The sequence below is a fragment of the Toxorhynchites rutilus genome, chromosome 3 (assembly GCF_029784135.1).
Source record: "Toxorhynchites rutilus septentrionalis strain SRP chromosome 3, ASM2978413v1, whole genome shotgun sequence".
Classification (NCBI taxonomy): Eukaryota; Metazoa; Arthropoda; class Insecta; order Diptera; family Culicidae; genus Toxorhynchites; species Toxorhynchites rutilus.
Window position 1 is genome coordinate 156,629,702 of NC_073746.1, and position 8,337 is coordinate 156,638,038.

At 37.5% G+C, this 8,337-nt stretch overlaps 1 long non-coding RNA gene across 1 annotated transcript; it reads left to right on the forward strand.

Annotated features, from left to right (window-relative positions):
- Positions 1-7,190: 7,190 nt before the first annotated feature.
- Positions 7,191-8,318, forward strand: LOC129777968 (uncharacterized). The gene is made up of 4 exons (XR_008743336.1): positions 7,191-7,408; positions 7,470-7,601; positions 7,671-7,865; positions 7,927-8,318. It is a non-coding gene; the product is annotated as an uncharacterized LOC129777968 (long non-coding RNA).
- Positions 8,319-8,337: the final 19 nt, after the last annotated feature.

An 8,337-nucleotide genomic window follows, 5' to 3' on the forward strand; every position in this document is an offset into this window, starting at 1 on the left:
TGTCCAACTCACCCCGTGTTACCCTACTTGTGTTTTTTTGCTTGGAAAAACTGAAAGCGAGTAAATTACCCCGTGACTAGCTTTGCGCAGTGGCGATATCGTAACCAATGAGGTTTAAGGCCCATTTATACGTTGCTAGTAGCTGACTTGACAATGAGCAGCTACTGACCCGGTGGACTCGCTTGACAATTGGTTGACTCGCCTTGTCCGTTCACATAGTGTGAGCTGCTGGCGAGAAACTAGATACTACGGCACGGGTTTACCTGGGATGCCAGGCGATTTTTCAAATGTCCATCAAATAGTCAGAAACAGCAATCAGGTCCGAATTTGTCAAATGATTGGTCCGAAATCGACTTCTTTATTGGTAGTTTTCATCTTAGGTTTTCAGTTGAATGTATCATTACACAATTTTATAGAGATTACAGAGCAGTGTTGAGAATAACACCTGAACAAGTGGAAAAACTGTTGAATTTAATTGCTCCACAAATACAACGCCAAGATACACTCATGAAGGATGCTGTACCTGCAAGAGTGATAATATAAATGACATTGATATGCCTTTCTTCTGGAATATTGTTCAGATTGTTGTCGATATTTTTTAGAATCTCGAAAGCATCCATAGCTAAGATAATTCCGGAAGTATGTGATGCTTTAAATGATAGTCTAGAAGACTTTTTAAAATTTTATTCACACGCGTCAAAAATTAAAATAATGAATGAAAATGTACTTTTTTAAATCGAATATGTATTCTGTTTCTTAGAACCTTACTTTTTTTCGCAAGTTGTGAGTGAATTTTGAATGAAAATTGTGCCTGATAATGATTCTATATTAGACATTCTCCAGAAAACTATCTCAAAAAGAAAGCGTGCCCCGCCAGCGTGCAAAACAGAATAACAATGATTTCGTTAAGAAACTATGAGGGTTTTATTTGTTTTTCCAATAATTTTCAAGTCTATAAATATCTTCGCATATTTTCAAATATCTTAAAAATAGAGACATTTCTTTACATTTGGCATCCCTGATTCGAACGCTAAATTCTGTTTTTGACGTTTTGAAGCATGCGAGTGCGAGTAAATTCAAAAAACTTTGAAGTAGCTCGCACGCCGGATCACACATGACAATAACTGGCATGATGTGTTCACACGGTGTGAGTAGCTGCACTGCAGTAACTGACTAGACCGACTCGTATGCTTGCTCGCACCGTCTGAACCCGGCTTTAGGTGCGATTATTGCTAGTTGAAAACTAAAAAAAAACACCGAGACAAAAGTCTCCGTTGATTACTAAGAACAAAAATAAACAAGTTACACTGATAAAAAAGCGAGCGAATGACACTGAGACAAAAGCACTACTTCTTTTGACGATATTTTCGACCAATGGTTAGAACTTTATGGAAATAATATCTATCACAAATTCACATACGCTATCATACTGAAATGTCTTCACATATTTCAGAATGTCTTCAAAATGTTTTCACAAAATCAAGTCTTTAAAATGAAGACATGTCTTCAAACCTAGCATCTCTGCTAGGTTTGATTGATTCGTTCGACTTGTTTGTTATATCTTGTTGCAATAACTCGTTATAATTTCATAATATTTGAATACATAGACATATATAGTACAAGATAACATTTTGAAGTTAACAATAAATAACTGTTCAAAAAATTGTGTGGCTGACACCAGATTAAAAAGACTCTATCGGGACAAATCTAATTATGAAGCTTCAATCTTTTATAATGTTCGTGTTTGAATGTGTTGTCATTTACGTGACCATTTTACATCACGAAATTCTAAAGTCGTAAAATTGCATGCTGACTGAAAAAAGGAAAAAAAACATTCTGTTGAAAATGCCCGAAAATCATTTTATCGTTTTCTCGGCAAAAAATTTATAATAATCGCGATACGACTCGCGTCGCGGGTAGGCGTAGGCACAGCTGGACGGAAAGAGTGATTTATTTGTGTTTTTGGGGTGTGCTTCCTATATTTTGCTTTCATGCTTGCTCAACGATTTTTTTTTGCGCTGATTCGCGAAAAATGTGGATGAGAATTACCAGACTAGCCGTGCTTTGTTAATGAGCAAATAAGCCAGAGAAGCGCGTGTTCGACTCTCCAACAACATCGCACAGATGATTGTTAGCTAAATCGTTGGATCGTCCTCGGCGATATAATTGTATGCTGGGTCAACGTTCGGATAAGAGTTCCTAGTGTTTGTCGCTGATCGCCGTAGAAATTGTTATAAATGAGATTTACTTTGCGAATCGATTCGCAAAGATTGATCCAAATGTGAGGATATGTGTGTTAGTCGGGCGGAGGAGAGCGTTTGTGGATGGTCAGTGAAGTAAAAATGAAAGTGTCGTATGTTTTGCTCTCGTGAATTACTTCACGTCATTACCATTTCGTAACATCATTATGTTATCATTATCATTGTGAGCATTCAGTTTTCGGCACAAATTGGACTGTTATCTACTATTAATAGAGAAAAATGATCAGTCTTTTTAAGATCATGTCCAGTTTAACAGCCAGATTTACGGCATAAATTCATTTTGAATAATCAGCAAAAACTGCTAATAATATGCGGTCAGAGTGGACCAAATCATAGCGACTAGAGATATGCCACGTTTTTCTGACAATCAGAAAATGGAAGGAATTTCAATGGAATGTTGGATTTCTCCGCAAAAGAGGATTTTTCCCTTTGTCCTTCAATGAACACAGAAGATTAACTCAAATCGCAACACAATGTAGATGTTGTTCAGACAATTCATAGCTATTGAAAAGTTGATCGTATAAATTAGGTTGGGAAAAAAGGTATTCATTATTTTTTGGTGAAATTCAAAACTATTTTTAATATGCTTCGGATTGTCCGATGTGGTTCAAATATGCACCGTTTCGTTGTAAAATTTGTTGCCATTCTGAAGGTAGCTTCATAATGTCTCTATCGTAGAAGTCTTGGTCCTTATTGGCAAAAAACTCTTTCACAATCTCCTCTTGATCTCAATTTCTTATCACTCTGGAAATTTTGCAAAACGAGAAAAAAGTGGTAATTTCTTGGTTCCAGGTATATGGTGGATGCATTAAAACATCCCAATCAAGCTGTGGCCTTGCGTTGTCCTGATGGAACACAACGGCTCTTCTGTTGTCCAAGTCTGAACGTTTCTAGGTTTCGTTACTTAATGTGACATAGGGGGAGGGGAGTAGCCGTGATCGTTTACAGATTACAAATTTGTTGTGTTTCATATAAAATTTACAGATTTTTCAAAATAATAATATTTTTCCCATCTCACCTTTTTTATTCATATAGCGTTATAATAAATAAATAACATCTTTTATCTTTTTCTTACTAAAGCACAGAGAATGTAAATTCGAAAAGTGCACTGTGCACTGCACTCATACTGTCGTGAAAATTAATTTCTTTTTAAAGTTTTTTTTTATCCCTTTTGTTTATTTTAGGCTCATTAGCGTTTTAGCGTGTGCTCCCGTGGCCGAGTGGTTAGCGTCATAACTAACATGCCGGGTGTTCGGGTTCGATTCCCGTTCTGGTCGGGGGAATTTTTCGTCAAAGAAATTTCCTCCGACTTGCACTGTGATCACGCGTATTCTCTAGAGCTTGCCACTCAGAATGCATTCAAGGCGTGTTATTTGGCATAGAAATTTCAACTAAGTACTAATAAAAATGACGCAAGTAATACTACGTTGAGACGGCGAAGTTCCTTTAGGAACGTTAGTGCCATTGAAGAAGAAGAAGAGAAGCGTTTTAGCTGTAACAGAGCCGAATTTTAATCGAGTACATGTCACATGTTTATCATATCTATAATTAGCACATTACACAGTCGCCATTTTTCGGCGTTAGAGTATTCTCTTCTATACCATTGCATATGGTACACATTTACACAGTAGTCATTTAGGCGTAAGAGTTTTCCTTCTGTTCTTCCATTATCCAGTTAGACCGGACAGTGGAGACAGTTGATTGATCATTGTTGAGGTATTTATAGAACAGCAGCCTTGTAGAGCAGAGCAGTTGTATAAATGAATCGACCTTATTTCGACCGTGGATCGATCTCCATCGAATCATCGAATCAAATCAGTTCAGGAAACATTGAAGCTCGAACCATTGAGAATGCTGAATTCGTCTACTCTCACAGGAATCCGCCGTTAAACATAACCTAGAGAGATTCAACTACGACCGAAATCCTATTTTACTGTTTTTTGAACTCGTTTTTGCTTTTGATTGTTGAATTGAACAAAATAAACTGAAACACTTGAATTCACTCAGATTAATACGGACACCAGAACACTTTATCTTATTTTCTTGAGTAATATGTGCCCAAAAACAATGCATCAAATCTGATGTTTCAGGACCAGACTATGGAGATTTAGAAAAGCATCTGAAGATATCTACGTAGGTGTTGAAAATGTAGAAATAGAAGCTACTGAACTGGGCGAGAACAAAACGATAGCTTTTAGGACCATCTGCTGAACCATCAAATGGTTAAACGACTAAAGTATTAAAGAAAATAAGAAATTTAAATAAAAACATACATATATTATTTGTTTAGAATGAAAAATTCGCATTTTTAGCGTTACGTAATTTGTGCACGACGCCTTATATGAGGCTCCCATTGTTGTGTTATTAGTAGCATAGATACTGATGTTTCTTGCTGTTGCAGCAGAGCGTGTGTGGGCGGAGAGAGGCATTATTACATGAACACTGAACTTGAACACTAGAAGAACTTCGAACTTTACAGCGTCTGAAAAACTAACTAACTGATTTACTTTACTTTATTTTCTTTCGATATATATATCGATCCGACCCTATCATGAAACTGGCTTACACGATTCGCAATAAGTATCATGCGATAAAGATGTATTTATTTATTCAGGATAGATAGTGTTCATTTTGGCTCGATCGGCCCTATCACAAACTTGGGTAAACAAAACCCGTTTGTTATTACGAGGTCGCTGCTTCATGATTTGTGACATTCACAACCATCTCCATATCACGTTTTTCTCGCGTGCCTGGCAAAAAAGAAGAGTTGACTGTGGATTGTTGTGACTTGTGATGAAAAGTGGATCTTCTACGATAATCCAAATGTTTGGAAATCATGGACAAAAATCAGCAACGTCGCAAAATCTAGTTTTATCTGCTTCTAAAATATCAAAACATATAGAGAGTGAGTTTTTCATCGATGTGACACCTCAAACAGTGCGAAATTGTCTTCGAAAACACGGTGTTAAGAAACCATCGCTATCAGAGAAAAACATTAAAAACGGCTGAAGTGAGCACAACATCACAATTAATGTCTGGACGAAGGTAATGTGGTCGGATAAGACTAAAATAATGTTATTTGGGTCTGATGGTATCACACGCAAATGAAAACGAACCGGTGATAGTCTGTAAAGTGAGTGTTCGAAGCCGAAAGTCGAACATGGAGGAGGCGAATTGTTGCAACCTCATAATTCGTGGTCTAAAAAAGAAAATAATCCAACAAGCCTTCAATATCTACGGCAAGTAATTGCAACGGAAACAAAATCGCACCAGAAACTACAGCTGATCTTGTTTCGAATAATGCCATGACGATGCTTGACATCGCAATCATTTATGCCAAGGGTTGTCACACAAAATATTAAGTGGATATCCAGAATAAAGTGGATATTCACTTTTGACTAATTTCTACTGTTATCTTGGATCTCAAAAAAAAAATTATCAAGGTTACTATGACTGTGATTCGAACTCAAGTCGCATAATTTTGATAAAGTGTATTGCATTATTTTGAGGAGAATTTTAAAATTGACCAGGTGTGGATACCCTTTCCGGTACTTATGTATTAACGCCACCGCAGCGCAATTTTTATTATGAAGATATTTTTTTTCTAATGAAATTTATACTGAGGTCAACGTAATGAGGGTGGAGTCCACATCTAAGGAGGATAAGGCGGCCCTAGCTGCCGAGGCGACACGATCCGAGTCGGCCGCTGATTCGCCGTCGGAAGCGGCGGCCTCTCGTAAGCAATCCTTTGTTCTACCGATTGCCCGGTTAGTTTGAAACATAGGAACGATCCTTCAGTTAACATATAATGTTCGACGTCTCCTATGTTTCAAACCAACCGTGAAATCATTAAAAAGTTACACAAGTTTCTGCAGCATAGAGAGATCGTGGAATGAAATGGCCGCTGACGTTGACCAACAGAGAGTCTAAACCTCGATGGCAGGTATTCGAGGAAATGTACGAAACTCTTTCCTATACATTTTCGAATCCATTGCCTTGTTTGTGACGATTTTTTGTCCACAGCTGCAAATCCCTTACCAAATAAAAAACTTCCTAGAAAAATTATCAGCGAAAACGAACTTAAAACTGCTACGAACATTACCTCTGGCAGTGACCTTATAGCTTATACGCCTGAGCGCTGTCCAAAATCCTTCTACGCGTACGTTTCGTCATCCATCAGTATGCATCCTTCGCCAAAACCTTGTTTTAAACCAACTTTTCGAATGCGTCTTTTGGCATCAGCATCCCGTTTGGTTGCTTTCAGGCACGGGTATCACGATAACCTTCTCGCATACGGATTCTCCGGATGGTATATTGGTTAGAGTTGTGTTTTATGTCGTAGTCCGAGAGTTCCGGGTTTGCCTTTATTGTTCTCAATACCTTCAATCTCAGTTTCCGTTCGCAAGTTCCACTACGACGCGTAATCTGTTCCATCTGAACAATACAAAAAAAAATGCACGAAAAAAAATGATTTCAGATACGCCTACTACGGATTTTAAATGTTTCAAGTTTTATTTGCAGTTTTATCTAATATCTTTATTTATTTGGGTGATTAAAAGTGTAATACTGGCTGTTACTCAACAGTTATTAGAAGAGTTTTCAATATGTTTACTAGAACTTTTTATTATAACATGAAATTATCAGCCACAATTTTCGAGTTCTAGATTTTTTACTACTTGCAGGGAACTTACTACCCTATTACATAGAATAGTAATTACATATTACATTACAATATTCATTCCATATGGAAAATGTAATTTTTCTCCATAACATTTATTTTGAAAAAAATGATTCATGTACACGATCTGTTTCTATCAGTTTTTTCACCGCAAATTGTGATCTTTCACCCCATTTTCGAACAAATTCCTCGCATAACGCTATAAACGATTAGACTCCCAGATTCCTATATTTTCGAGCGGTTATAAGCACAGTGTCGACCGAGTGACGAAAAGTGCTACAAAAGTGCCGGAATTTTACCCCGCTTTGCCACCCGCAGGCAGCACTGCCCTAAGCTTCTGCTATAATCACAATAAAACTACACGAATTGAGCGATTCGCCATCACAGCAGCCTATTTTCTCACACTGGACTGTCACTCATATAAATAAAAGCGAGAGAAGTGAACGGAGTAAACAATTTTCTTGAGCAAGTAATTCTTCCCCAATTTACAATTATATATCATATTTAACGCCTTTTTCTTCGAATTTCAGCTGACACTGATGTGAGGGATGCGAAACAATGGACAGACTTTAAGGATAACAGTACCAACGACTGCTGCAATGTACTATCCACGCACTAGGAGGGAAGTTCCAGTTATGTGTGTTGAAAACCGGCGATTAAACGTGAGTCAATAGCAGCTAAATTTGTATATCAATTTAATAATTTGTTAGATAAAATGCATTTAATTTCAGAGTATGTCGCAGTTGTGGAAGAACGTCTGATACCATGCATTCAAGGGTCCATCGCAACAGTTACCGATCCTCAAATTGGCACCTCCTTCATCGGCAGCTGGTATTGGACCCGTATTTACATTTAACGATTGCATCGAACACATCAATCGGTGATGCTATCAACATCCCAGAATTTAGCTGGATAGGGTTGTTCAGGTAATACTCAATTGCACAATTCATAGCAATCAAAGTATTTATGTCTGCATATACATTTCAGTTAAAATGTTATTCGTCCACATCAGCGAAATGCTGCATAACATTGCGTCATCTGAAATGAAGCTGTACTCTAGCCGTACCTGATAGTTCTACAGCATATACGCCATTTTGTCAGTGTTAGTAATCTGCATTGTAAATAAATGAAATAATTTCTAGCGACGGTGTTTTTTAATGTTTATTTCAACTTTTATGAGAACAAATGATGCTATAAACAGAGCCGAGCAGTTTTTCAATCGGTCGACGCGGTGCCAGATTGGCACAGTGTTGGCTCGTAAATGGTAATCGAATACGAACTGTAGGTCGACATAATCATTGCAAAATGGCACGACATCGGCACCGTTGTCGACACCATTTTTTGGAACCGATTTGACACAACAAAGTAGACTGGGCTGTATGGCACAAAACTGTTATA